This window comes from Zingiber officinale, chromosome 11A, assembly GCF_018446385.1.
Source record: "Zingiber officinale cultivar Zhangliang chromosome 11A, Zo_v1.1, whole genome shotgun sequence".
In the NCBI taxonomy this organism is placed as follows: domain Eukaryota; kingdom Viridiplantae; phylum Streptophyta; class Magnoliopsida; order Zingiberales; family Zingiberaceae; genus Zingiber; species Zingiber officinale.
This window is the reverse complement of record NC_056006.1, coordinates 26770323-26786556: the sequence shown is the minus strand read 5'-3', so window position 1 is coordinate 26786556 and position 16234 is coordinate 26770323. Positions and strand designations below refer to the sequence as shown.

The 16234-nt window shown below is 38.6% G+C and overlaps 1 pseudogene; it reads right to left on the bottom strand.

Annotated features, from left to right (window-relative positions):
• LOC122030860 overlaps window positions 1-13801 on the bottom strand; it is a 79296-nt pseudogene extending 65495 nt beyond the window's left edge.
• Between the last annotated feature and the right edge of the window lie 2433 nt (window positions 13802-16234).

The window sequence follows — 16234 nt, the reverse complement described above, 5'->3', positions numbered from 1 at the left end:
GTTACAACTTGGTCAAAACTGGATTGCTAAGATACCGGCTGCTCTTATTCCTTTCCTACTGAATTAGAATTAACTTTAGAAGGAAGAACCACATGACTTTATATCTGCTACTAGGAGAACTAAAAGTGAGGTTAATGATTCTATTAAATCTGTTCCAAACTAAATTAAAGAAAAGTTTAAGCATGGCATCTATAGCACATGGTATTATTAACCCAAGCAGAGCATGAAACAAACTAATTCATTATTACCTATTTATGTTAACTACTCCCAAAACCTTTATAGAGCATGGCTACAAACCATAACCAAACTAGATGCTAAAGAAAAGATAAATCTATACTATCTCATGTTCCTTTCCTAGTAGTAAAAATCTCAAGAAATCTGTAAAACTCCACATGAACTAAACATGCCCATTATGATCCCAACAGGAAGATCTACATCAAAAAGGAATCCGAATTCCTAACTACAAAGCCTGAAGAAACCAAACCACATGCTAAACAAACAAATCAATCTCCTTTCTTTGAGATTCTCGACAACAACTTCAACTGGAAGCAAAACTTCGAAAACAAAGAAATTAACAAGAAATAAACCTCGGAGCTATCCTACTACAGGTGAGTAGCAACTCACCTTCGTTTTCTTGGACATACAACCGAGAAAGAGAGGTTCTAGGGTTTCGGTAGCTCGACCTTCGGCTCCTCCTCGTGCCCACAACCTCTCCTCGACGAGAGGATCTCAACGGTGTGAAGAGCTCTTGGAGAAAAGTGCTCGCCGGCCGCCGGAGACGAAGCCCTAGCCGCGGCTTCGTTTCTGCCCGAGAGGAATCGCCGACGCCGCGTGAGAAGAGGTGAGAAAGAAATTAGGTTTCGGGAAACCTAAATCCTCTCCTTATAACTAGAGTTATTTTTGGTTCCAACTATAGCTTATATATTTGCCGCTGCCTATTTAATTAGCAACGATCGCTAGCCCAGTTGGTCCGTTGGGCTTTGCTCGAAGCCAGAGGTCTGTGCTTCGATTCTCAGCCGCGCCCCTTTTTCTCCAATTTATTTCAAACGTTCCAGCTACTGCATATATATATTTCACTCCATATAAGGTTAACAAAAATCCTGTAGCTCAGCTGGTTGGGCTGGTTTCGGCTGAGGTTTGGCTCGGGTCGAGGTTATGGGTTCAAAACCTGGCTTCAACATATTTCTTCTTTTTTTTTTAAACTTCTTCCTCTTGGTAAAAATACCAAACGAACTCCAAAAATTACGTAAAAATACTCTAAAAATTTCTAAAAATCTCTAGAATATTTTAAAGGTATTTCTTCTTTTTTTTTTAAACTTCTTCCTCTTGGTAAAAATACCAAACGAACTCCAAAAATTACGTAAAAATACTCTAAAAATTTCTAAAAATCTCTAGAATATTTTAAAGGTATTTTCAAATATTTTTATGGACTTTTAGAACTTGAAATAGGGAAAATTGGGTCGTTACAATCCCCCATACCTTATAAAAAGTTCGTCCTCGAACTTAGAATAGCTCTGGATACTTCTGTCTCATACTGTCCTCCCGCTCCCAAGTGATTTCCTCGTGCTTCTGGTTCTGCCAGACAACCTTCACTAGTGGTACTTCTTTGTTTCTCAATCTCTTGACTGCTCTGTCCACTATCTGTGTAGGTCTACTCTCATAACTAAGATCCTCTTGGATCTGCACTGACTGAGGCTGAATCACTTGGCTCGGGTCGTGAAGACACTTCTTTAGCATGGAGACATGAAATACATTATGTATTGCCGACATGTCCTGTGGTAAATCCAGCTTGTAAGCTACTTTCCCAATTCTTTCTGTAATCAAGTAAGGTCCTACATAACGAGGACTTAATTTGCCCTTCTTGCCAAATCTCATCACTCCCTTCATAGGAGCGACCTTGAGGAAAACTGAATCCCCTACTTGGAATTCAAGTGGCCTACAACATGTGTCAACATAACTCTTCTGTCTACTCTGGGCAGTCTCAATCCTCTGTCTGATCTTCTGGATAGCCTGAGTAGTCTCATCTATCAGCTCTGTCTGAATGCCCAGTTCCACTTCCATCTCTCTTCTTTCACTTGCTTCTTGCCAGCAAATGGGTGATCTGCATTTCCTGCCATATAGTGCCTCATAAGGTGTCATCTTGATGGTGGCCTGATAGCTATTGTTGTAGGCAAATTCAGCTAAGCATAGATACTTGCACCAACTTCCTTTGAAATCTAGTGCACAAGCTCTGAGCATATCTTCTAGAACCTGATTTACTCGCTCTGTCTGTCCATCAGTCTGAGGATGGAAGGCTGTGCTGAGTAGTCTGAACACACTCCCAAAAGTGAGAGGTGAAGCGCCCATCTCTATCGGAAACAATAGATTTAGGAACCCCGTGAAGTCTGATCACCTCTTTAACATACAACTGTGTCAACTGCTCTATAGAGTGAGATGAGCAGACTTGGTCAATCTGTCCACTATCACCCATATCGCATCATATCCATTTGTGGTTCTTAGAAGACCTGTTATGAAGTCCATGGATATATCTTCCCATTTCCATTCTGGTATTGGAAGAGGTCAAGAACTCCTCTGTCTCTGGTGTTGCTTTGACCCTCTAACATGTCAGGCAGGTAATGACATATTTAGCTACATCTCTTTTGAGTCCGGACCACCAGAATCTCTGTTTCACGCCTTGATACATCTTGGTAGAACCAGGATGCATGGAATAAGGTGTACTATGAGCTTCTTCTAAAATTTTCTTTCTCAGTTCTTCATCATTGGGGACACAAAGGCGGCTCCCCTGATAAAGAATTCCACTGTCTGATACTCGAAACTCAATATCTTCTTCTTTCTGTATCCCTTGCTTGATCTTTTGGATATCCGGATCTTCACTTTGCTTTCTCTGTATATCCTCAAGCAAGGTTGACTCTAAGGTCAATGTAGAGAGTTTCCCTTCAATAATTTCGACTCTGAAATCTAACAGTTCCTTCTGCAGTGGTAGGGCTAATGATGACAAAGACATCAGGGATGCACTGGATTTTCTGCTTAGTGCATCTGCCACTTTGTTAGCTTTGCCTGGGTGATAGAGGATTTCACAGTCATAGTCTTTGACCAACTCTAGCCACCTATGCTGTCTCATGTTTAAGTCCTTCTGAGTGAAGAAGCACTTAAGACTCTGATGGTCTGTGAAAATTCTGTACTGAACGCCATACAAATAATGTCGCCAGAGTTTTAGTGCAAAGACCACAGCTGCCAGCTCAAGATCATGAGTGGTGTAGTTCTTTTCATAATCTTTGAGTTGTCTGGAAGCATAAGCTATCACTTTTCCTTCCTGTATGAGTACAGCTCCTAAGCCCATCTTGGAAGCATCACTGTAGATGTCAAAACTCCTGTCACTTTCTGGAACAGTCAGAATAGGAGCACTGGTCAGTCTCTTCTTGAGCTCTTGGAAACTCTGTTCACATTTATCTGACCATTCAAACTTCTTGTTCTTTCTGGTGAGGGCTGTTAGTGGAGAGGCTATCCTGGAAAAGTTCTCCACAAATTTCCTGTAGTACCCAGCTAAACCAAGGAAGCTTCTGATCTCCCTGGCGTTCTTGGGTCTACTCTAGTTGTTGACTGCTTCTATTTTGGCTGGATCCACTTGAATGTCTTCTTTAGAAATTATGTGACCTAGAAATGCCACCTGATCTAACCAGAACTCGCACTTTGAGAACTTAGCGTAAAGTTGCTTTTGCCGAAGAGTCTGCAGTACTATCCTCAAATGTGTGTCATGCTCCTCTGGGGTTCTGGAATAGATTAGAATGTCGTCGATGAACACAATGACAAATTTGTCAAGGTATTCTCTGAACACTCTGTTCATCAGGTCCATGAAAACTGCAGGTGCATTAGTCACACCAAAAGGCATGACTACGAACTCGTAGTGTCTGTATCTGGTCCTGAAAGCCGTTCTGGGTATGTCTCTTTCCTTCACTTTTAGCTGATGGTACCCAGAGCGCAGAATACTGTCGCCCCTCTCAACTGATCAAATAGATCGTCGATCCTGGGGAGGGGGTACTTGTTCTTGATTGTCACTTGATTCAGAGCTCTATAATCTATGCACATCCGCATAGATCCGTCCTTCTTCTTGACGAACAACACGGGAGCTCCCCATGGTGAATGACTAGGGCGGATGAAGCCTTTGTCAAGCAGCTCCTGAAGTTGTTCGTGTAGTTCTTTCAGCTCTGTTGGAGACATGCGATACGGAGCTTTTGAAATTGGGCTGACACCGGGAACCAGTTCAATCTCAAACTCCACTTCTCTGTTGGGAGGTAGTCCAGGTAGCTCTTCTGGGAATACCTCTGGATACTCTCAGACTACCCGAACATCTTTCTGCCTGGGTCTTTCTTGTTATCTTTGTCCTTCCAATTCTGATTACTTGATTGGGGTCTCTGTTTCCCCACTGTCTTGTCTTCTATCTTGACTGACTTGTGTTGCATTTGTTGTGCCTTGATGCTGTTCAGATAGTGCTCACTAATGCCCTACTGACCAGCTCTTCACCATTCTATGGTCGGTGAGTTTCACTACTCACATTAGGTGTTATTTCTGATCTCAGCATTAGGAGCATCAGTCTGACTCGTTCTTTCACTGTACTTACTAACTGTAGGCAAAGGTGAGCTAGCCTGTTAAATCTTTTAACCGCTTCTTCTATTGGTAGGTCACTTTGTCTGAATTCCATAAGCTTCTCATATTGTTTATTGGTGATCCGTTGACGGAAGACTTCTTCGTAAAACTTTATCTCAAAGTCAACCCAGCTCATCTGGTTGACTGCTCTCTTATTCTTAACTCGCTCCCCCTACATACAAGCATCTCCAGATAGGCAGAAAGAGGCACATTTAATGGTATCAACCTTCTCGACTTCTGGTCAGTCAAGAAGCTCCATTGTGCTCTCAAATGTCTTGAACCAAGCCTGGGCATCCCAGGGCTCAGTCGTGCCTGAGAATCTTTCTGGTTTCAGCTTCAGCCACTGGATGAGGTATGCTTCTTGTCTTCTAGGTATTGTGGCGACTTCTAGGACAACCGATAGGACTTCAGTCACCACTGGGGTCTCCACATTATTGGTTGGGGGAGTTTGAGGAGCTGGCTTCTGATGGTCATTAGATTGGCAATCACTTGCTACTGCTCGCTACTTGTCTCTGAAGTTGAGCAACAACTTCAGAGAGAATAGGCCCAGGGGTTCTGGGCTCTTCGTTCTCCTGAACTCGATCCTCAGTACGAACGGTACGGGGATGTCCTCTTCTTGACATCCAATTATACAGAGGAAAAAGACTAAATAGCTTCTCTAACCCTTTCTAAACATATATATATATGAATAAAGAAAAGGGAAACAAAATCTTCCATCTTACTTAAGCACTTAAAAACAAATACTCTATACTGCAGTTAATAATAAGGAAAGCAGAATAAAGAAAGAATTTAAATACTTTCTTACTTGAAGACGGTAAGGATGATGCTGATGTGTGTGTGATGCTGGAGAATGGATCACTGCTCTGATACCAACTGTAACGACCACCCTTCTTACTACTACTATTCTCTAAGGATGACCGTTACTTAACCACTAACTCTACTTAACCGGTGTGATTAAAAACCACATGAAAACCCTACCGAAAAATTTCGACAGAGTCTCCCCTGTACCGGTGACCATATTCAACAATACATGCAGTATATATACTCAGCCACAAGCGGCTGGAACACATAACAATCAACCACGCAGTATAATAAATCTAACTCAGCAACAATAAAGGAAAACTAATCCACAACCACAACTGAATAACAAACACAGTATCAAGTGTCCTTATAAACAGTTATCAAATTTCCTTAACACATAAAGACTTAATTAACTCAAAGAACAAATCATAATTTATTTTATTCGCAAGGATCCCTAGGACTTCCATAGTGCAGACATCACACACCCCTCTTGCATCTCCTTGTCGCCTTCCTTCATATTAACTTTCCTTTTTCTTTATCTGCAGTAGGAGAAAGTGCAGTCTATAAGCATAAAGATAAGTGAGCGCTATCTAACTCACAAAAACTCGATATGCATGTATACAAATAAAAACATGCTAAAACTGAATGCTAATATGTAAAGCTACTCATGCTCATAAATAGTAAAGAAATCAACTAACAGAAAAGATAACATGTATAACTACTCATGCTCATAAACTAATAAAGAAAGCAAACTAACTGGAATGCTAACATATAAAGCAAAACATGCTCATCAACTAGCAAATAAATAACATGTAAGAAACTAAACATGTAAAAGCTGCTAGCATAAAAGAAAGCTAAACTTGTTGATCTTTAAAACAAAGTGAAACTTACTTCATTTACTCTAATCTTATTCTTTTATTTCACTTGTTTAAAATTTATACTTTAATACTTGAAAATAATAATCAACTTCTCTTGGGCCCAGGCTTAGTACCATTTATGCGCGTTCCCTAATAGGTTGGGGTAGCGAGCTGCTAATCCTAAAAGAGCAGACCTTGGTCTACCAGGGCCAAGACCTTGGAATTGGACACCTGGATTTGTTTAACGACAACCTTGGAAGTCGGGTACTAGCCTCTTCTTAAAAGTAAAATACTTATTATCTTAATTACTTCTTTAAATGCCTTGGCATATTAATAAGCACCTTGTGTGCTAAAATCCCTAAAATCTTGAATTTGGGATTTACTTAAGGCCTTGGCCTTTTCTTTCTTTTTTTTTCTTTCTTTCTACTTGTTAATGCTTCTAAAAGAATTTGATAAAACTCTTATTTTCCCACTAGAATACATGGTTGTTCATGCTTATTAAAATAGCAAATAAAAACTAAAGAAACTGCTCATGTGTATCTAGTAATAAAGAAAACTGATCATGCTCAACTCATAGCAATTAAAAACTGCACATGCTCAATAATAGCAAATGAAAACTAGAAAATCTGCATATAAGACTAATACAAATCTGCGCTGTGAATGTTACAAAATTCTGCACTACAATGCTTATTAATATTTCCAATAAAGGAATGCTTCTACAAAATGAAAATGGTTAAACAGATTCTAAATCTGATATGCTTAAACAACTCTAAACTTGAAAAGCTTAACCAAAGAAAAAAAACATGAATCTGCATATCTAAACTTCATGCTCCAATTTGACATAAGTAAATTCTGGAATTTGAACTACATTACTCAAACAATGACTTAAAACTACAACCCAAGATTTGCAAGGCTACACAACCAATTTAAACTGACTGTAAACCTAAAACAATACTAATATAAAACTTATTCACAGCTACACTTTTATAAGAAAATCGTAACCTTTAAGCCAGTTACAACTTGGTCAAAACTGGATTGCTAAGATACCGGCTGTTCTTATTCCTTTCCTACTGAATTAGAATTAACTTTAGAAGGAAGAACCACATGACTTTATATCTGCTACTAGGAGAACTAAAAGTGAGGTTAATGATTCTATTAAATCTGTTCCAAACTAAATTAAAGAAAAGTTTAAGCATGGCATCTATAGCACATGGTATTATTAACCCAAGCAGAGCATGAAACAAACTAATTCATTATTACCTACTTATGTTAACTACTCCCAAAACCTTTATAGAGCATGGCTACAAACCATAACCAAACTAGATGCTAAAGAAAAGATAAATCTATACTATCTCATGTTCCTTTCCTAGTAGTAAAAATCTCAAGAAATCTGTAAAACTCCACATGAACTAAACATGCCCATTATGATCCCAACAGGAAGATCTATATCAAAAAGGAATCCGAATTCCTAACTACAAAGCCTGAAGAAACCAAACCACATGCTAAACAAACAAATCAATCTCCTTTCTTTGAGATTCTCGACAGCAACTTCAACCGGAAGCAAAACTTTGAAAACAAAGAAATTAACAAGAAATAAACCTCGGAGCTATCCTACTACAGGTGAGTAGCAACTCACCTTCGTTTTCTTGGACTTACAACCGAGAAAGAGATGTTCTAGGGTTTCGGTAGCTCGACCTTCGGCTCCTCCTCGTGCCCACAACCTCTCCTCGACGAGAGGATCTCAACGGTGTGAAGAGCTCTTGGAGAAAAGTGCTCGCCGGCCGCCGGAGACGAAGCCCTAGCCGCTGCTTCGTTTCTGCCCGAGAGGAATCGCCGACGCCGCGTGAGAAGAGGTGAGAAAGAAATTAGGTTTCGGGAAACCTAAATCCTCTCCTTATAACTAGAGTTATTTTTGGTTCCAACTATAGCTTATATATTTGCCGCTGCCTATTTAATTAGCAACGATCGCTAGCCCAGTTGGTCCGTTGGGCTTTGTTCGAAGCCAGAGGTCTGTGCTTCGATTCTTAGCCGCGCCCCTTTTTCTCCAATTTATTTCAAACGTTCCAACTACTGCATATATCTATTTTGCTCCATATAAGGTTAACAAAAATCGTGTAGCTCAGCTGGTTGGGCTGGTTTCGGCTGAGGTTCGGCTCGGGTCGAGGTTATGGGTTCAAAACCTGGCTTCAACATATTTCTTCTTTTTTTTTAAATTTCTTCCTCTTGGTAAAAATACCAAACGAACTCCAAAAATTACGTAAAAATACTCTAAAAATTTCTAAAAATCTCTAGAATATTTTAAAGGTATTTTCAAATATTTTTATGGACTTTTAGAACTTGAAATAGGGAAAATTGGTCGTTACATTTTGACATCTTAAGCAAGCACCTCATTGAGGTGTGGACCCGGAATGATTGAGTATAAGTCAAAATACCCGAAGATGTTTGGATAGCTCACAGAGGATTCACCACTTCTTATGAGGAGACGTATACCTTATTGTCACTCGTTAGGATTATCACTCAAAGTTTTTAGCCAAATCATTACATATTAAGAGTACGAGACTCTTGTACACATATATGAGTAATTTGAATCTGTAAAACGAGGAAGTATTACTTGAACTAGGTGTAACGTAGTTAGTCTAGTAGGGGCAAACACATATATCATGTCCTGAACCAAGTGGGTATTAGACAAGTGAAAGGAACAAGGTACAACTCATTGTAGTTGCTGAAGGATTTAGAATTAGTTCTAAGATCAACTATGATTTTTTGGGTAATTGGGGATCATGATATACTACTAGGTGTCACTCATGATTGTTCTATAATTAAGTAGTTAATTATGGATGACCAAGATAAGCCGGGAACCTATTGGGTCACACACACTAACGAGTTTCTAAAAGACATAAAACAAGTTAAAGAATAAGATTCTTAGATCATGAGATAAATGTTTGGTTGGACCATACATAAGACAAATATAAAAATATTTGTCATAATAGAAGCACGATGGGTTACATCTCTTATGGTAGGGTTGAACCTTATTTGGTTTAATCATGAACTAGTTATGAACCAAACCAAGGGGTTAATGGGCTAATTTTTGGTTAAGGGATAATGGGTTGAATTTAGGCTTTCTAATCCAACCCATTAAAGAGGATTATATATAGGTGTAATTGGGAGAGAATTAGATATAAGTTTCATTATTTGATTGATTGGATTTTTGGAAAACCAATTCTCCTCTCTCTCTCCCCTCTGTTTGTCGCCACCCACAACAAGGAGAAATCCTTCTCCTCGTTGCTATGACCACCAAGCAAGGAAGAGACATCTTCCTTATTTGCTTCTTCTTCCTCTTGATCCCTCTTCTTCGCTTGTGGCTAGTAACTTTCGAAGGAAGAGGCTTGTACTCATAGAGTTGTCTTGATGAGCTCGACATGGATACAAATAGAGGCGAGATTTGACAATGTTGCTACGGTTGAAGTCCTTCTCGTTACAGGTCATTCGTAAGGTATACCTAGCGTAAATTTACTTTCTATAAAATTTTAATTATGTGATCATGTTTGACATGTTGTATCCTTATATGCATATGGTGTGTGTGATATAATAATTAGGAATTATTATTGTTTTATTTTCACTACGCATGTTTACAAAAAGTATTCTAGTACGCACTCGCATCGGGCATATCCCAACACGTGGGATGCTAGAACTTCACAAAAGAGATTTGTTGAGGGCTGTCAAGATTCGCAAGCTTGAATTCTGTAAATTTTGTATTCTTGGAAAATAGAGAAAAGTGAAATTCAGAACAACAACAAAAGGGGATTCTAGACTACGTACATATAAATCTCTGGGTATTAACCAGTGTAGCATCATGAGAAGAACACTTATATTTAGTGAGTTTTACTGATAATTACTCATGAAAGTTCTGGATATACTTTATACGTCATAAGTTAGAAAACTTTTGAAAACTTTAAACTATGGAAAACTAAAGTGGAGAACCAGACCGGAAGGAAGATCAAATGTCTTAGGTTAGATAATAGGACCGAGTACACAGATTCATAGTTTTAGGAATTTTGTAAGAAGCATGGGATAATAAGACATTTCTTGGTTTGTAGGACATCTCAATAGAAAAATGTGGCCAAAAGGTTGAATAGGACAATCATAGAGAAAACAAGATGTCTTAGGCTAAATGCAGGGCTAGCAAAGAATTTCTGGATGGAAGTGGTTAACATAACATGTTATCTCATTAATAGATCACTAAGGACAGTACTAGAAGGTAAAATATCAGAGGAAGTATGGACAAGGAATTTAGTAGATTACTCTCATCTTCAAGTTTTTAGATGTCTCTAGCCTATATGCACATATCTAGTGAGGAAAGATCAAAGCTAGATGTGAAGTCAAAGCAGTATATTTTTCTGGGATATCAGAAAGGAGTTAAAGGCTTCAAGCTTTGGAATCTAAACGCAAACAAGTTGGTGATTAGTAGAGATGTGATGTTTGATGAAAAGACCATGCTAAACATACTTAGGAAGAAGGTAAGGAAACATAACAAAGCAACAAAGAGAAAAATATTATGCATGTGGAGCTAGAGAGTCATGCCTCCAATGATTCTAGCTCAGAGCATATGGAGGATCATACTATAGCTGGTGGCAGAACAAGAAGAGTTGTAAAGCCAAACACCGGATATGAATTCGAAGAGTTGGTATCTTATGCTCTTATCACTAATAGCTAAGGCCCTACAACATTTTAGGAGGCAATACATAGGTCTGAGAAGGGCAAGTGGATGGATGCTATGAAAGAGAAGATGGAGTTGCTGCATGAGAATTAAACGTGGGATCTAGTCAAACTTCTTGAGAGAAAACGAGCTATAGAGTGCAAGTCAGTTGTTGCAAAAAAGATGAAAGAGGTCGACAAATTGAAGAGGCTATTGAGCAAGAAATTTATCATGAAAGATTTAGGCGAAATCAAAAAGATTCTTAGATGGAGATTCACAGGAATAGAGTTGTAAAGAGATTATAGTTGTCTCAAAGTAGCTATGTGGAGAAGATGTTTGATAGATTTAACATGAAGAATGCAATGCCAATGAACATACCCCTAACACATCACTTTAAGTTATCAATACATAGTATCCAAAGACGTATAATGAGATCCAAGATATGTCAAAGGTTTCTTATGTTAGTGTAGTTGGTTGTCTAATATATGCCATGATTTGCACGAGATCATATTTGGAGCAAGCAGTTAGTATGGTTAACATGTTTCTCTCAAATTTTGGTTGACTACATTGGGATATAGTGAAGTAGATTTTAAAATACTTGAGAAATATAACTGATTATGATATCATGTTTAGTAGACAACCGGAAGATCTTTCAATTGTTGGCATGTAAATATAGACTATGTAGGGGATTTAAATGACATGAGGTCTACTACAGGATACATGTTCACTGTGGTAGAAGGACCTATATGTTGGAAGTTTATGATATGATCTATTATTGCATTGTCTACTACGGAGTTGGAGTATATGACAACACCTGAAGAAGTGAAGGAAGCTTTATGAATTATAAGGTTGTTTAGAGAACTGGGCATTCAACAAGGTGGAGTTAAGTTGTTATGCGATAGTCAAAGTGCTATCTATGTGGCAAAGAATTACGTATACCATGCGAGAATCAAGCATATTGATATGAGGTTTCTCAAGATCAGAGAGCTATTTGATTCCAGAGAAATTCAACTTGAGAAGGTTCACATTACAGATAATGCTGCAGACATGTTGACAAAGCCAGTGACTATATATCTCTAGATGCTAGAGGAAGGAAGCCTAGACCCAAGATCCACATGGAGTCTTGCTAAGATACTCATGTTCTTCGAAGGGATGAGTATTCACTAAGGTGGAGATTATTGGCGCATGATGCATATCTAAATAAAGGCCAATGCGAGAGACGTTATAGAAAAAAAATCCATTAAGGTTTTTTCGTAACAAAATTTGTTACAATTGTTTATAATAGAATTTTGTTATAGTTTTTCATAATAGAATTCTATTATGCTTTTTCATAATAGAATTCTGTTACGATTTTACTGGGTCTGGGATTTAGACACTATTTACAGGGATCATTGAAAACCTATTATATTTTAAAAATCATTGAATGTAATTTTCATATGTAGAGAGAATTTTAATAAAGCTTCAGCCGTTTTAATGTGGAGGAGGCACGCCATTGAATCACGATAACTCTTCTTCTTCCTCATATTTTCTCTCTCTTGTGCATCTTTATCTCATTGTTCCGTACAATCTCTTTCTCTCTTCCTCTTCTTTCGTATTAGAGGTTGAGAGGTGTTGTCTCCCTTCTTTATGCAACAATTGGTATATTGTTAGGGATACAATAAAATTTCATATTGAAAAGATAAGGAAAAGATCATGAATTTAAAAAGATGTAAGATATTTTCATTGGCATTGAGGCCTTTTGGATAGAGCCCAAAAATAAAGTCATGAGAGCTTAGGCCCAAAGCGAACAATATCATGTCATTGTGGAGATATGTAAATTCCTTTTGGATACAACAAATGGTATCAAAGCCATATCTAGATCATATGTCATGTGGGATGACCTTGAATGAAGTTGAGGGGAGTCCTAGAGTAGGTCAGGGTGACTGGATTCTTATAGGGAGTCCCGGAGTAAGGGTGACCAAATGCTTACAAGGAGGCCTAGAGAAGATTAGGGTGATCGGATGTTCACGGAGAGTCTCGGAGTAGGTCAAGAGTGACCTAGATGTGGATGCTTATAGGGAGGCCCAGAGTAGGTCAGGATGATCAGATGTTCGTAAGGAGACCTAGAATAGGTCAAGATGACCGGATGTTTGTAGAGAGGCCCAAAGCAGGTCAAGATAACCAGATTCTTGCAGGGAGGCCCAAAGCAGGTTAGGACGATCGGATGCTTGTAAGGGAAAGTCCAGAGTAGGTCAAGGTGATCAGATGCTCATGGGGATGCCTGAAAGAGGTCAAAAGTGACCAGATTCTTGTAGGGAGACCCGAACTATAAGAGTAATGCCGGTCCTTCGTTTGAGGGGAAGATTGTTAATGATACAATCAAAGTCTCACATTGGAAAGATACAGAAAAGATCATAAGTTTAAAAGGATGTAAGATATCTCCATTGACATTGAAGCCTTTTGGGTAGATCCTAAAAATAAATCCATAAGGGATTAGGCCCAAAATAGCTAATATCATGTCATTATGGAGATATGTGAATTACTTTTGGACATAACATGGTGAAAACTTCTAATGTATTTTTTTTTTCAGATCCGTGCCCATGTACTTAAAGACTAGGTACAAAATGGTTTTCCCCTCCTTATTTCGGCCTTGCTTCAGGTCTAGAAGCTTAGATTAAAAGGCAAGGTCAAGCAAATCAATCAAACTAGTTTGAGGAAAAGAAGGATTCTCCTCAAATTAGTTAATTGTCGCCTTCTCCCGTGCCTTGTAAACCTTGCTGTAAGTTCCCTCTTCAACCTTCTCGAGCTTATTGTACGTGTCCATCACCCTATTGTACCATCAGTTGACTGTGATTGCTTTATCTACTCTCTCTTCTTCTTCTTCTTCTTTTTCTTCTTCATCTTCATCTTCTTAAAGAGTAGGGTTTGTCTAATTTATCAAGTGGCACGTTGATTGAAACAAGAACATTGTTATTGCCTAACGACCCATCTAGAAATTGAATTTGAAACATTGCTAGGCTCACTCCACCTAAGTTTTTTTTAATGTTTTTTAAAAATAAATAAATATTATTTTAGAGAATGCATGAAGGCAATTCTAAAATTTTTAAAATAAAAAAAATATTTACATCTTATGTTTTAAATTTAATATTATCTAATACAATTGGGTATTGACATTTAGATTTGACCAAAGTTCAGAACTGACGATTGATGGTTAAGAATCACTAGTTCGATTATTTTAGGAATGTGAACCATTAATATTAACTATCCAAGATAGTAACTATTCTCTATTCAGAACCATCGGTTATGATTCGATTCATGATATATGACGGTTCAATATTATTATTATTTTATTTTTTTAGAAAATAAAATTATAAGAAAAGTTAGGGGTGAGTGATTTTAATTGGAGGAATTTAATATGGGCATGCATGCAACATATGTGACAACAACTATTCTTGTTTGAGATCATTGTAGGGTGAGTCACTAGGAAACAATTGTTGTGGAGAGCAATCTTGATGGTCCGGTGGTGAAACAAGCTCTTGGGTTCCCTGAAAGACATAATAAGAAGTTAGAACAAGGTCAGTGTAGCTACTCCAATGCTAAAGTTAGAAATGAGCTAGTTGGCAGAGAACCTTAGAAAGCAAGAGTTTTGGATGTGTAATGTGTGTGTACCTACACGCTCCCAAGTAGACTTTCTTTTACACCTTCTTTTGGGAGACACTGTTGGATCGATGGAATTTACATATCTCCGTAATGGTATGATATTATCCACTTTGGGCTTAAGCTCTTATGAATTTATTTGTGGATTCTACCCAAAAAGAATCAAATCAATGAAAATATATTTTATCTTATAAACACATGATATTTTCTATATATTTTAAATATGAGACTTTAATTGTATTTCTAATAGGCATGAACCCCATGTTTAGGTTGTGGGGCTGCCATGTGGGCCCGCGTACATTCATACATACTCCAGTCTCTCCATGCCCTCTGTTTATCACGGTATTCATGTTCCCCACTATTGGGAGGGAGAGCCAGCAACCATATTCGGAGGTAAGGGAAAGGCATGAGCTGTCGAGCCGAAGGAGTTAGGCATAACTGAGCTAAGGGAGTCAAGGCTGAGCTGAGGGAATCAAGCATGACTGAGCTTATGAAGTGAGACATGATTGAGCTGAGGGAATTGGGAGTAGATGAGCTAAGGGAGTTAGGCATGACTGAGCTCATCGAGTTGTGGTTGAGCTGAGGGAGTTAGTCATGACCGAGCTTAGGGAGTCAAGCTTTACTGAGCTGAGCGAGTCAGGCATGAATAAGTTGAGGGAGTTAGGCATGGAGGAGCTGAGGGAGTCAGATATAACAAAGGTCAAGGAGTCAAGCATGACTGAGCTGAGGGAGTTTGACCCGTCTTAGGTACGCTTTGACTAGAGCTGAGCTCCTTTTCTATTTGACTTATAACTCAGCTTGACTTTTAACCGACTAGCTTGACTCCCGACCGAATCGAGGGTGCCACATGTAAGCTACCTATTTCCATCACATCACAAGCCTCTCTTTTGAGTCTAGTCAAATGAGGCTCGAGTTCAACTGACTAGACCAAAGTAGTCTTGGCTCAATGGCTCGCCAACTAGGGTCTAAGCCTAACGTGGCTGAGTATCCTCACCGCCTTACCTCTTGACACCTTATTAATATGCGAATCATGATCCATTAAAGTTGGTGATATGCAAGATCATGTATCGGGATTATGATTGGAACGTCAGGTCTGATAATTAATGTTGTCATGTTACAAAGACAACACATGTCAAGGCCATCCCTAGAGATCAACTTGGGATGATGGCTAAGGTTTTGTGATTTGGGTGCCTAATTTAAAGGCGTAGTCTATTAACCTGCCTTTTCACATTCAACATCGAATGATTGAAATTGAAAGGACGTGACTATATTAGGGCTGGTGAAGGAGAGCATCATCTCATTTAGTGCTTCCATATTCTTCAAGTTCTTCCTATTGTGACCATCGAAATCCTATGATCTCCAACCTATAAGTTCTCCCCCTTCCTTATATGTTTTTTTTTTTCAAATCTAGCCATGACCTCCAAAATACTATCAATTTTCTAGTATAAGTCCACCACCTTGACCTATATTGGGTGACCTAGAACACCTACAATTGCAATTTGAAATATCTATCAACCATCACCTTATAATAACCCTCACATTGACTTGCTCATCTGCCCACTTGTTTCACCACATTCTTCCAGGTCAAATGTTTTTTTTT